Genomic DNA, 14,042 nt, shown 5'->3' on the forward strand with positions numbered 1-14,042 from the left:
CAAGCCCTATAGATTTGTGTTTATATCTATTTAGAAATCTCTGTGTGTGTGTGTGTGTGTGCATTTCCCCTGCAATATTTGCAAGCCCTACTTATTTGTATTCATCAGGCATGGCAATGCAATGCAAAAGGCCAGGACAGGCAGAGTTAAAGCTAAGGTGTATCTACACCAGGCATGGGCATCTATCCATACCATCCCTTTCGTAGCTTTGCCTGCGCTCTCTTTCTTTGGACCATATTTCTAAATGCTCAAATGAAGTTCCAAGTTGCTGCAATGCTAGAGATGTGGGGATTCAAGGGGATTTCAGTCTGCAGAAGTCCAATCGAAAGGGAAATACTTTCATTTTCCTCCATCCCATAGCCACAGCCTTGAGCTCACTACCCTGTTTCCCCGAAAATAAGACATCCCCAGAAAATAAGACCTAGCGTGTTTCCCCGAAAATAAGACAGTGTCTTAAATTAATTTTTGCTCCCAAAGATGGTCTAGGTCTTATTTTTAGGGGATGTCTTATTTTTCCATGAAGAAGAATTCACATTTATTATTGAACAAAAAATGAACATTTATTATATACTGTACAGTAGTTGTCATCGCAAACCAGCATAACCAGACAAACTATGAATCCTACAAGAATTTCTTGTTACTACCAATATTTCCATGTACAACACTTTATGGTACGTACATTTACCGATCCTGAATGCTCTGGTGTTCTGTTTGTTGGGCATGCTTCCAAACAAAAACTTTGCTAGGTCTTACTTTCAGGGGAGGCCTTATATTTAGCAATTCAGCAAAACTTCTACTAGGTCTTATTTTCTGGGGATGTCTTATTTTCGGGGAAACAGGGTAGTGAGCTCAAGGCTATGGCTATGGGATGGAGGAAAATGAAAGTATTTCCCTTTCGATTGGACTTCTGCATACTGAAATCCCCTTGAATCCCCACATCTCTAGCATTGCAGCAACTTGGAACTTCATTTGAGCATTTAGAAATACGGTCCAAAGAAAGAGAGTGCAGGCAAAGCTACGAAAGGGATGGTGTAGATAGATGCCCATGCCTGGTGTAGATACACCTTAGCTTTAATTCTGCCTGTCCTGGCCTTTTGCACTGCATTGCCATGCCTGATGAATACAAATAAGTAGGGCTTGCAAATATTGCAGGGGAAATGCACACACACACACACATAGAGAGATTTCTAAATAGATATAAACACAAATCTATAGGGCTTGCAAATATTGCTGGAGGGAAATGCACATATATAGAGAGAGGATTTGCAAACGCTTCAGGGGAAATGCATATGTAAAATTAGTATATACTAGCTGTGCCCAGGCACGCGGTGAAGTATGGTGGTATGGGAAATAAAGTATTGAGGAATTGGTGGTAGTTAAGGTAAAGGGTAAAGGTTTTACCTTACATTAAGTCCATTATAAATGGGTTATATAGCTGTGTGGAAGGGCCTTGAGTCTATACTGCCATATAATCCAGTTAATCAGATAATCTGTATTTATAGGCAGTGTGGAAGAGGCCTAAGTGAGGCCTAACTCTGCCTGTCCCCTAGGCTGAGTGGGTTGCTAGGAGACCAAGTGGGCGGAGCTTAGCCTTCTAACTGGCAGCAATTGGATAAAAACAATTATTCCTCTCCCTCTAATTAGGACTTTATTTTTCTTTTCTTTTTGTTGTATGAACGTAGAGGCATGGATGAGGGGTTGTGCTGCCAAGTTTAGTGTTTCTGGGATGTGTAGTTTTGTTGTTTTGTCCTAGGCTGAAATTTCATTACCCTTTTATATATATAGATAATTATAGATCGATATCCAGCTCTGTGTTGTTTATGTAGGCATTGAATGTGATGTCGAAGGCTTTCATGGCCAGGATCACTGGCAGCAATTGGATAAAAACAATTCTTCCTCTCCCTCTAATTAGGACTTTATTTTTCTTTTCTTTTTGTTGTATGAACGTAGAGGCATGGATGAGGGGTTGTGCTGCCAAGTTTAGTGTTGCCCATGCCTGGTGTAGATACACCTTAGCCTTAACTCTGCCTGTCCTGGCCTTTTGCATTGTGTTCCCTTCCCCTCCCTCTCTCGCTCTCTTTGGCTTGTTTTCCTGCTGCGTGTGCGTGTGCGCCTGCTTTGCTCCCCCTGCAGCTCGCAGCATGAATATTAAAGCCACAGGCGCAGACACACAAACACAGCAGGCACAACTTTCAGGGAAAGAGCAGCACTTTCTTTCGCCTTCACTCTTCTTGTCCTACTCTTCCAGACCTGGAATCCCCTGTTTGTGGCCTCGAGCATTGGGATCTGTCCAGCCTGGCACTACCAACCCAGCAGGAGAGTCCCAAACCGTGCCAAGGAAGACCACGGCGTTGCTCTCCGACTTTCCCTGGAAAGGTACGCATGGGTTCCTTTAAATCTTGTGTGAGAGAGAGGACTTGGAAGAATGTCACATTGTAGAGAAGGAGCATACTTGCTTTAGGACACAATGAAGCAGTGGGTTCGAATAGCAGGAAAAGACATTGGGAAATGGGTTAAAATGAGTCTTTTGGGCTGTATGGCAATGTTCCAGAAGCATTCTCTCCTGACGTTTTGCCCATATCTATGTCAGGGTTGTGAGGTCTATTGGAAACTAGGCAAGTGGGGTTTATATATCTGTGTAAGGTCCAGTGTGGGAGAAAGAACTCTCACCTGTTGGAGGTAGGTGTGGATGTTGTAATTAATCACCTTGATTAGCATTGAATGGCCTTGCACCCTTCACCATGACTTCCGACCCTGAAGCACTATAAAGCCTTTAAGCCAATTTATCTATCCTTGTTAATAGTAACCCTAAACTCCCAATGGAACTCTTCTATATAATAATAATAATAATAATAATAATAATAATAATAATAATAATAATGAAGAAGGAGACAGAAGGCCTGATCCTTGCAGCCCAGGAGCAAGCCATCAGAACAAATGCAATCAAGGCCAAGATCGAAAAATCAGCTGATGACCCAAAGTGCAGACTGTGCAAGTAAACCGATGAAACCATTGATCATATCCTCAGCTGCTGTAAGAAAATTGCACAGACAGACTACAAACAGAGGCACAACTATGTGGCCCAAATGATTCATTGGAACCTATGCCTCAAGTATCACCTCCCTGCAGTTAAGAACTGGTGGGATCACAAACCTGCAAAGGTTGTGGAAAATGAACACGCAAAGATACTGTGGGACTTCCGAATCCAGACTGACAAAGTTCTGGAACACAACACACCAGACATCACAGTTGTGGAAAAGAACAAGGTTTGGATCATTGATGTTGCCATCCCAGGTGACAGTCGCATTGACGAAAAACAACAGGAAAAACTCAGCCGCTATCAGGACCTCAAGATTGAACTTCAAAGACTCTGGCAGAAACCAGTGCAGGTGGTCCCAGTGGTGATGGGCACACTGGGTGCCGTGCCAAAAGATCTCAGCCGGCATTTGGAAACAATAGACATTGACAAAATTACGATCTGCCAACTGCAAAAGGCCACCCTACTGGGATCTGCACGCATCATCCGAAAATACATCACACAGTCCTAGACACTTGGGAAGTGTTCGACTTGTGATTTTGTGAAACGAAATCCAGCATATCTATCTTGTTTGCTGAGTCATACAACGTCGTTGTATCTGCATAATATACGAAATCCAGCATATCTAAATACGAAATCCAGCATATCTATCTTGTTTGCCGTGTCATAATAAAATAATAATTTTATTTTTATACCCCGCCACCATCTCCCCAGAGGGACTCGGGGCGGCTCACAGATATAAAACAAGCATACAGTGGTATCAAATACAAAAAAACACACAAATAAAATTAAAAGGCATACAATAAAATCACTGACTCGGGTGTGGGGAAGGGGTTTTATTTTGTGTGGGATAGGGGTTTTGGGTGCGTGCAGGGTCTGTTGTGTGTAATACGTTGTATGTCTTTATTTGAATGTTAGGGTGAACTCTTATATTTAATTTTTTAAAAAAAGAGTAGAAACCTAGATTGAAAATAGTGGATAACATGTAGAAAGAGCAATTCTATATGTTTTGAGTTACTGATAATAATATGTACTCAATGTTAGAATTACCCGGTTGATTGACTAATGTAGATATGCATGTACATTTCAAAAGGATTGTTGTCAGACTTTATCTGCTTTAATTTTCTGTTTACCCACCAAAAAAAAAGCATTGAATGGCCTTGCAGCTTCAAAGCCTGGCTGCTTCCTGCCTAGGGGAATCCAGCTAACACTTTCCAAAAAAGGATGCCCCCACACAGGAAGCAGCCAGGCTTTGCAACTGCAAGGCTACTCAATGCTAATCAAGCTGGCTAATTGCCACATCCACTCTTGCTTCAAACAGACCAAGGTTCTTTCTCCCACCCTGGACTTTCACAGATATACACTCCACTTGTCTCGTTTCCAGTCCCTCTGAACAAACCTCTGAGGATGCCTGCCACAGGTGCAGGCGAAACGTCAGGAAAGAATACTATTGGAACATGCAGCCTGAAAAAGTTACGGCAACCTATAATAATAACACTTTTATTTCTTATCCACCTCTCCTAATGGCTCAAGGCGGGTCACAGAAAAGTAAAATAAACCCACACAAATATTATAAAAATTCCACAAAAGATACACATTGGGGAGTTGAAATGGATCACCATTGGAGTCTCTTCTATGATTCTGCAACTTTTGTGAACGGGGAGAGGTTTGGGTGCTGGAAAATTTTCAGAAAGTTTATTTATTTATTTATTACAACATTTATATCCCGCCCTTCTCACCTGAGAGGGGACTCAGGGCGGCTTGCAATAAAAACGCATATAAAAATTATACAATACACTATAAATCAGATTAAAATTAATAACTTACATCAACATTCATAAAAACATTCTAAAATACAAATGGGTATCTTTGTGGTCAGTAGTAAAGGTAAAGGTTTCCCCTGACGTTAAGTCCAGTTGTGACCGACTCTTGGGGTTGGTGCTTATCTCCATTTCTAAGCTGAAGAGCCGGCATTGTCCATAGACATCTCCAGGTCATGTGGCTGGCATGACTGCATGGAGCAACGTTACCTTCCTGCCAGAGGTACCTATTGATCTACTCACATTTGCATGTTTTCGAATTGCTAGGTTGGCAGGAGCTGGGGCTAACAGCAGGCGCTCATTCCGCTCCTGGGATTTGAACCTGGGACCTTTTGGTCCGCCTAACTAACTAACAAACTAAAACATGCACAAAGTCCTTGGGTGCACCAACACTGTGGAATTAATGCAGTTTGACACCACTTTAACTGCCGTGGAATCATGGGAGTTGGCGTTTGACATATGGAAGTGGTAACACTGCATCCAGACTGTAAATTTAATGCAGTTTGACACCACTTTAACTGCCGTGGAATCATGGGAGTTGGCGTTTGACATATGGAAGTGGTAACACTGCATCCAGACTGTAAATTCAATGCAGTTTGACACCACTTTAACTGCCGTGGAATCATGGGAGTTGGCGTTTGACATATGGAAGCGGTAACACTGCATCCAGACTGTAAATTTAATGCAGTTTGACACCACTTTAACTGCCGTGGAATCATGGGAGTTGGCGTTTGACATGTGGAAGTGGTAACACTGCATCCAAACTGTAAATTTAATGCAGTTTGACACCACTTTAACTACCGTTGAATCATGGGAGTTGGCGTTTGACATACGGAAATGGTAACACTGCATCCAGACTGTAAATTTAATGCAGTTTGACACCACTTTAACTGCCGTGGAATCATGGGAGTTGGCGTTCGACATATGGAAGTGGTAACACTGCATCCAGACTGTAAATTTAATGCAGTTTGACACCACTTTAACTGCCGTGGAATCATGGGAGTTGGCGTTTGACATATGGAAGTGGTAACACTGCATCCAGACTGTAAATTTAATGCAGTTTGACACCACTTTAACTGCCGTGGAATCATGGGAGTTGGCGTTTGACATACGGAGGTGGTAACACTGCATCCAAACTGTAAATTTAATGCAGTTTGACACCACTTTAACTACCGTGGAATCATGGGAGTTGGCGTTTGACATACAGAGGTGGCTGGCATGACGGCTGGAGCGGTACCTATTGATCTACTCACATTTGCATCTTTTCAAACTGCTAGGTTGGCAGGAGTTGTGGTCAGTGTGCTTGAGCAAAAACTCAATTCCTGATCTCCGTCAACAATGTTCCAAAGTCACTGGAGTTGGAAGAAAGTAGGGAAATCTCTAGAGTTGTGGATGCAATCCTTGGGATTTCTTTGGAGATATATGGAAAGTTGGAGAGCAGCCGTGCCGTTGCTCCTGTTCCCCGGAAGAAGGAGAGATTAGTTGCTGGAGGGTGATTTCAAAAAAAAGAAATTATCAGTATGGGAAGGAGGTAAGGCTCCTTTAATAAGCTGCCAAGGAAGTTGTTTTTCCTCCCTCCTGTCGTGGCAGAAGAAGGTGAGAGCAAGGTTCACCTGGATCCGGAGTCACATCTAGTTGTGTCTTAGGAGCCCAAAACAAGCTCTGGAAATACGGTTGGGTTATGTAGTTTAAAAAGGGTTAAATGTAATACAATAAGCTTGTATAGATTTCCAGAAAGAATACAAGTGAGTCATTGTTTTCTGGCAACATTTTGAACTGCCGTGGCTCAATGCTATGGAGTTGTAGTTTGAGTTGTAGTTTGGCAAAGAAGGCTAAAAACCAGGCATGGGCAAACTTGGGCCCTCCAGGTGTTTTGGACTTCAACTCCCATAATTCCTAACAGCCGGTAGGCTGTTAGGAATTATGGGAGTTGAAGTCCAAAACACCTGGAGGGCCCAAGTTTGCCCATGCCTGTTAAAGACCTTGTAAAACTACCACTTCCAGAATTCCATAGCATTTAGCCATGGGTGTTAAAGTGATGTCAAACTGCATTAAATTTACGGTGTGGATGCAGTGTTACCACCTCCGTATGTCAAACGCCAACTCCCATGATTCCACGGCAGTTAAAGTGGTGTCAAACTGCATTATATTTACAGTGTGGATGCAGTGTTACCACCTCCATATGTCAAACGCCAACTCCCATGATTCCACGGCAGTTAAAGTGGTGTCAAACTGCATTATATTTACAGTGTGGATGCAGTGTTACCACCTCCATATGTCAAACGCCAACTCCCATGATTCCACGGCAGTTAAAGTGGTGTCAAACTGCATTAAATTTACAGTCTGGATGCAGTGTTACCACCTCCGTATGTCAGACGCCAACTCCCATGATTCCACGGCAGTTAAAGTGGTGTCAAACTGCATTATATTTACAGTGTGGATGCAGTGTTACCATCTCCATATGTCAAACGCCAACTCCCATGATTCCACGGCAGTTAAAGTGGTGTCAAACTGCATTATATTTAAAGTGTGGATGCAGTGTTACCACCTCCATATGTCAAACGCCAACTCCCATGATTCCACGGCAGTTAAAGTGGTGTCAAACTGCATTATATTTACAGTGTGGATGCAGCGTTACCACCTCTGCATGTCAAACGCCAACTCCCATGATTCCACGGCAGTTAAAGTGGTGTCAAACTGCATTAAATTTACAGTGTGGATGCAGCGTTACCACCTCCAAATGTCAAATGCCAACTCCCATGATTCCACGGCAGTTAAAGTGGTGTCAAACTGCATTAAATTTACAGTGTGGATGCAGCGTTACCACCTCCAAATGTCAAATGCCAACTCCCATGATTCCACGGCAGTTAAAGTGGTGTCAAACTGCATTAAATGTACAGTGTGGATGCAGTGTTACCACCTCCGTATGTCAAACGCCAACTCCCATGATTCTACGGCAGTTGAAGTGGTGTCAAATTGCATTAATTCCACAGTGTGAATGCACCCAAGGACTTTGTGCATGTTTTAGTTTGTTAGTTAGGCGGACCAAAAGGTCCCAGGTTCAAATCCTGGGAGCGGAATGAGCACCCGCTGTTAGCCCCAGCTCCTGCCAACCTAGCAGTTTGAATACATGCGAATGTGGAGGGCTGACTGTACTACCTAGCTACATATTTCATTGATTTATTTTTAGTGGGTTGCTGTGAGTTTTCTGGGTTGTATGGCCATATTCCAGAAGCATTCTCTCCTGACATTTCACCCGCATCGATGGCAGGCATCTTCAGAAGTTGTGAGGATGTGCTGTTGAAGGCTTTCATGGCCGGGATCTCTGAGGATGCCTGCCATAGATGTGGGCGAAACGTCAGGAGAGAATGCTACTGGAACATGGCCATACAACCCGGCAAACATACAACAACCCAACGTTGTGAGGATGCCTGCCATAGATGTGGGTAAAATATCAGGAGAGAATGCTTCTGAACATGGCCATACAGCCATTGATGTATTGATGTATTTTAGTGGGTTGTTGTGAGTTTTCCGGATTGTATTTCACCCGCATCGATGGCAGGCATCTTCAGAAGTTGTGAGGATGTGCTGTTGAAGGCTTTCATGGCCGGGATCTCTGAGGATGCCTGCCATAGATGTGGGCGAAACGTCAGGAGAGATTGCTTCTGGAACATGGCCATACAGCCCGGAAAACTCACAGCAACCCAGTGATTCTGGCCATGAAAGCCTTCGACAACACAATGTATTTTTATTCAAAAAAATATCTGAAATTCTCTCTCTCTCCCATGACTCACATGGCTTTGTTTGGTCCTCTCAGCGTGTTCGTGATGACTAAGGCTCCTTCTTGCTGACATTCATCACATATTTGAAACCTGTCAGCATGTTCTCTTCGTGGGGTTTCCTTTCCTCCAAGGTTATTTTGAGGAATACTTCTTCCAGCATTTTGTTTCTATGGCCTGTCTTCCGTTTTGCTGCCTTATTCTTGCAAGTTCTCCTGAGTTCATCAGCGTAGCAGAGAACTTCTTTTTTGCTCCGACAGTCATGAGTCCGGTCAAATTTCCATGATGTCTTCAGCATTGTAATTTGCTTTTGATGCGATACTGAGATGCTGAGATTTGGTTCCATGGTCTTTCCCATCACGCCCTACTTTTTGCAGCCTATGTTCCTGGCATGGTGTACAGGGGTTGAATGAAAAGTAATGCCTCCACCTTCGTAACTCCTCAACAGATGGCAGTCCTGATCTGCAGCAGGTCCTGGCTTGTTCAGTAGACTCTCCTCTACAGTTCCATTTGGGGGGAAACCTTAGCATTGAACGGTTGTGTTGTTAAAGTGCGAAGTATGGAACCCTGCGCAGACGGTCGGTCAATGTGACTTAAGCAACATGCAGTCAAATTCTTGACAGCAGAAGGTGTCACCCCAAAGGAGAAAGGCGTCACCTTCATTCTCATCATGCGAGAGGAGTTCCTGGCAAATTTCAAGTCTGTGCGCTTTCATTTCAGGCGTCAGCGTCCTAGGTACCCATCACACACAGATCTTCCAATAGCCAAGCAAAGCAATAATGTGACTCATACATTCTTGTGAAATGCTGGTTATGCTTGAAATTTCTCTCTGAGTGATACGACGATCGTCCTGAATCAATTTGTCAACCTTTTGCTTGTGAAACTCGGTGGTTGCTGTCACAGGACGTCCAACTCTTTGTTTGTCAAGCAAGTCAGATGTTCCCACCTCAACATCTTTAAACTTACTCGCCCAACGACGCACAGGACTCACATCAACACAATCACCATAAACAGCTTGCATTCTCTGATGCATCTCCTTTGGGGTGACACCTTCTGCTGTCAAGAATTCAATGACTGCATGTTAAGTCGCATAGACCAACCGTTTGTGCAGGGTTCCATACTTCGCACTTTAACAACACAACCGTTCAATGCTAAGGCTTCCTGCCAAATGGAACTGTAGAGGAGAGTCTACTGAACAAGCCAGTACCTGCCGCAGATGAGGACTGCCATCTGTTGAGGAGTTACGAAGGTGAAGGCATTACTTTTCATTCAACCCTCGTACTCCTCGTACTTCAGGCCCGGGCTGTGGCGCAGGCTGGAGAGCAAGCCAGCTGCAACCAGGTACAATGAATCACTCTGACCAGGAGGTCATGAGTTCGAGGCCCGCTCGGAGCCTATGTTTGTCTTGTCTTTGTTCTATGTTAAAAGGCATTGAATATTTGCCTATATGTGTAATGTGATCCGTCCTGAGTCCCCTTTGGGGTGAGAAGGGTGGAATATAAATGCTGTAAATAATAATAAATAATAATAATAATTCTTGCATTTGGGTTGACCAATAAAGCCAATGGTTTTTTTTTGTGAAACCTGGCTAAGTCCTCCACCGACATCCCAGGAAGCTCTCCCCACTTGTTTGAGTTTTATGAGTTTGAGCTGCTTCTCAAGAGGAGACACAACGGATGTCCTTAATCCCTGGTTTGGTTTCTCCGTCCCGCACCCGGATCTGAGAGGGATTTGAGATGGAAAACCCAGGCTGGAGCCAAAGTGGGCAGTCAAGGATAAACACAAGCAACGCAATCTGGGGCTGAGGAGGGGAACATTTGGGTGGGGAATGGAAATGTTTACATGGAACGCTGAAAAGACTGGGAATAACAACGCACTGACTGTACCAAGTAATGAAATCCAGATTTCTCCACCCCATGTGAAGTATTTTGCCAGCTTCTCTCTTGAGATGGCCAAAGAACTGGTTTTCAAAAACCCCCAAAAGATAACCTAATCAGGACGAATAAAGCTATGGGCAAAGAGAGAGATTTCCGGTTAGCTGATGTTGGGTAGATAACTAGATAACTCTCCCTGACTTGTTCCCAAAGACATTTGGAGATAATGCATTGGATTTGAGTTTGGGGAGACATTTGAGAGGGGAACGTGGCACATTGTTGCCTGGAATCTGGGCAGGAAAGAGTCTGGCACTAAGTCGTACGGCAGAGTGTTGGCCAAGGCTCTTATGAAAGCCATATTGCAAAACGCTCTGTAAGGCTGGAATGCAAAAAAGCATGGCCACGCGAAGAGGACAAGGATCCAGGGAATCTGGGTTCAAGTGCCATAATCATACCTCTAATATTTATAATAATTACTGTATATACTCGAGTATAAGCCTAGTTTTTCAGCCCTTTTTTAAAGACTGAAAAAGCCCCCCTCGGATTATACTCGGGTGAGGGTCCTGGTTGGCTGAAATGGGTAGTTTAAGTTCATGAAAAATATTGTAATCAACATTTAAGCTAAACCATGAAATGGCTTGTTTACACGACCCAAAATAGAAGGGCTTTTCACAATTAGAGGGAGATGGCAGACATGCTGGCTGCAGGATCTTCCAAGGGATCGGCCAAAAGTTTCTGCCCTCTCCTCTCCCACCTATTGAATAAAATCTTCTTTTATGCGTTGAACTCAATTTGCAGCCTTTGAAGCGAGCTGAGGACAAAGGAAGAAGAGAGAGAAACTGAGACATTTTAAGAGAAAGTGAAAAAAGTAGGAAGAGAGAGGATTAATGGAGACTATCCAGCCAAATCAGATCCATTTAGACCCAGTGTGTATGGGATAGTGATGCCGAGAGGCATGGAATGGTCAAACAATCTGCCATAAATACTGGAATTACTGTATATACTCGAGTATAAACCTAGTTTTTCAGCCCTTTTTTAAGACTGAAAAAGCCCCCCTTGGCTTATACTCGGGTGAGGGTCCTGGTTATCTTATATTTGGGTCAGCTTATACTTGAGAATATATGGTACATTTATTATTATTCTCTATTATTATTGGCATTATTACATTTATTATTTTTCTCTATTATTGTTGCTACTATTACGTTTATTTTACTCTATTTTTATTATTATTAATACATTTATTATTTCACTCTGATCTTATTATTATGATATTTATTATTTTATTCTATTTATTACTTTTACATTTATTTTACTCTATTTATTACTGTGCCCCTGGTGGTACAGTGTGTTAAAGCGCTGAGCTGCTGAACTTGCAGACCGAAAGGTCCCAGGTTCAAATCCCGGGAGTGGAATGAGCGCCCGCTGTTAGCCCCAGCTCCTGCCAACCTAGCAGTTCGAAAACATGCAAATGTGAGTAGATCAATAGGTACCGCTCCGGCGGGAAGGTAAGGGCGCTCCATGCAGTCATGCCAGCCACATGACCTTGGAGGTGTCTATGGACAACGCCGGGTCTTCAGCTTAGAAATTGAGATGACCACCAACCCCCAGACATGACTGGACTTAATGTCAGGGGAAACCTTTACCTTTACCTATTACTACATGTATTATTTTCCTGTATTATTTATTATTATTATTATTATTATTATTATTATTATTATTATTACATGTATTATTTTACTCTATTATTATTAAAAGGATACATAATTTTTAATGATGTATCGGCATCGAACTGTTGCCAATTGTACGCCGCCCTGAGTCCCTCCGGGTGAGAAGGGCGGGATAGAAATATTTGAAATAAATAAATAAATAAATAAGCACATTTACATTGAAGAAGATGAGAATAATGATTTAATCAGATAGGTGAAACTGAGAAGTGGAGGATTTCTGACCCAAGAATACCATAACTTTGTACCAGAGGACCTAGATTTGGAAGCAGTCCCTCGGGCTAAGATTTCTCTTAATTCACAAGCAGCAAAATATGTTATCTTCATATATGTTTGAGTGACAAGCTATGAGTAACTGTCGTTGGTATCTAAGGCATGGTGCTTAATGGCTCCACTTGGGGCTATGTCAAGACCTCTAGATCTCAGATTTAGACCCCAAAAGTCTTGGAGCTGATCTTAAACTGACAGCTCTACTTTTGGTGAGATTGTCATCTTATTCTTTATTTTGTTGGAGGCTTTCATGGCTAGAATCACTGTAAGTTTTCCAGGCTGTTTGGCCGTGCTCCAGAAGCATTCTGTCCTGACGTTTTGCCCACATCTATGGCCGGCATTCTTAAATATTATGATGTCTGTTGGAAACTAGGCAAGTGGTGTTTAAATATCTCTGGAATAATATTCTGGGCGGGAGAAAGAACTCTTGTCTATTTGAGGCAAGTTTGAGTGTCGCCATTGGCCATCTAGATTAGCATTAAATAGCCTTGCAGCTTCAAAGCCTGGCTGCTTCCCGGCTGGAGGAATCCTTTTTGGGGTGTTGTTAGCTGGCCCTGATTGTTTCATGTCTGGAATTCCCCTATTTTCTGAGTGTTGTTCTTTATTTGCTGTAATGATTTTAGAGTTTGCCTGCGCTTGGCCCCATGTAAGCCGCCCCAAGTCCCCTTGGGGAGATGGGGCGGGGTATAAAAATAAAATAATAATAATAATAATAATAATTATTATTATTATTTTATTGTATGACACAGCAAACAAGATAGACATGCTGGATTTCATATCACAAAATCACAAGTTGAACACTTCTCAAGTGTCTAGGACTGTGTGATGTATTTTCGGATGATGCGTGCAGATCCCAGCAGGGTGGCCTTTTGCAGTTGGCAGATTGTGATTTTGTCAATGTCTATTGTTTCCAAATGCCGGCTGAGATCTTTTGGCACGGCACCCAGTATGCTGATCACCACCAGGACCACCTGCACTGGTTTCTGCCAGAGTCTTTGAAGTTCAATCTTGAGTTCCTGATAGCAGCTGAGTTTTTCCTGTTGTATTATTATTATTATTATTATTATTATTATTATTATTATTATTATTATTATTAATTCCGGTAGCCAGATTTTGTTCATTTTCATGGTTTCCTCCTTTCTGTTGAAATTCTCCACATGCTTGTGGATTTCAGTGTCTTCTCTGTGTCGTCTAACATGGTGGTTGTGATAGTGGTCCAACATTTCTATATTCTCAAATAATATTCTGTGTCCAGGTTGGTTCATCAGGTGCTCTGCTATGGCTGACTTCTCTGGTTGAATTAGTCTGCAATGCCATTCATGTTCCTTGATTCATGTTTGGGCATTGTTTGCCCATGCCTGGTCTAACCCTACTAAGCCACTCTTCACCTTTCAATGCAAAGCATGGTTGTTTTTCCAACAGAATGTACACTTGAAGTACCAGAGAAAGAAAGAGGATGTTTATGCATCTTGAACAACACTAGTTGCTAACCAGCAAACACTAACCAAATTTTAGAGGAACATAAATCATATCCCCCT

The 14,042-nt window shown here is 42.7% G+C and overlaps 1 protein-coding gene across 1 annotated transcript in view; it reads left to right on the forward strand.

The window, feature by feature from the left end:
• The first annotated feature begins 2,138 nt into the window (after positions 1-2,138).
• The window catches only part of sorbs3 (sorbin and SH3 domain containing 3), a 93,860-nt gene continuing 81,956 nt past the window's right edge, over positions 2,139-14,042 (forward strand). The window contains exon 1 of the mRNA XM_062960850.1: positions 2,139-2,376. The gene's annotated coding sequence lies outside the window, so the exon portion shown is untranslated. The remainder of the gene's footprint in view (positions 2,377-14,042) is intronic.

The sequence above is a fragment of the Anolis carolinensis genome, unplaced genomic scaffold (assembly GCF_035594765.1).
Source record: "Anolis carolinensis isolate JA03-04 unplaced genomic scaffold, rAnoCar3.1.pri scaffold_8, whole genome shotgun sequence".
Classification (NCBI taxonomy): domain Eukaryota; kingdom Metazoa; phylum Chordata; class Lepidosauria; order Squamata; family Dactyloidae; genus Anolis; species Anolis carolinensis.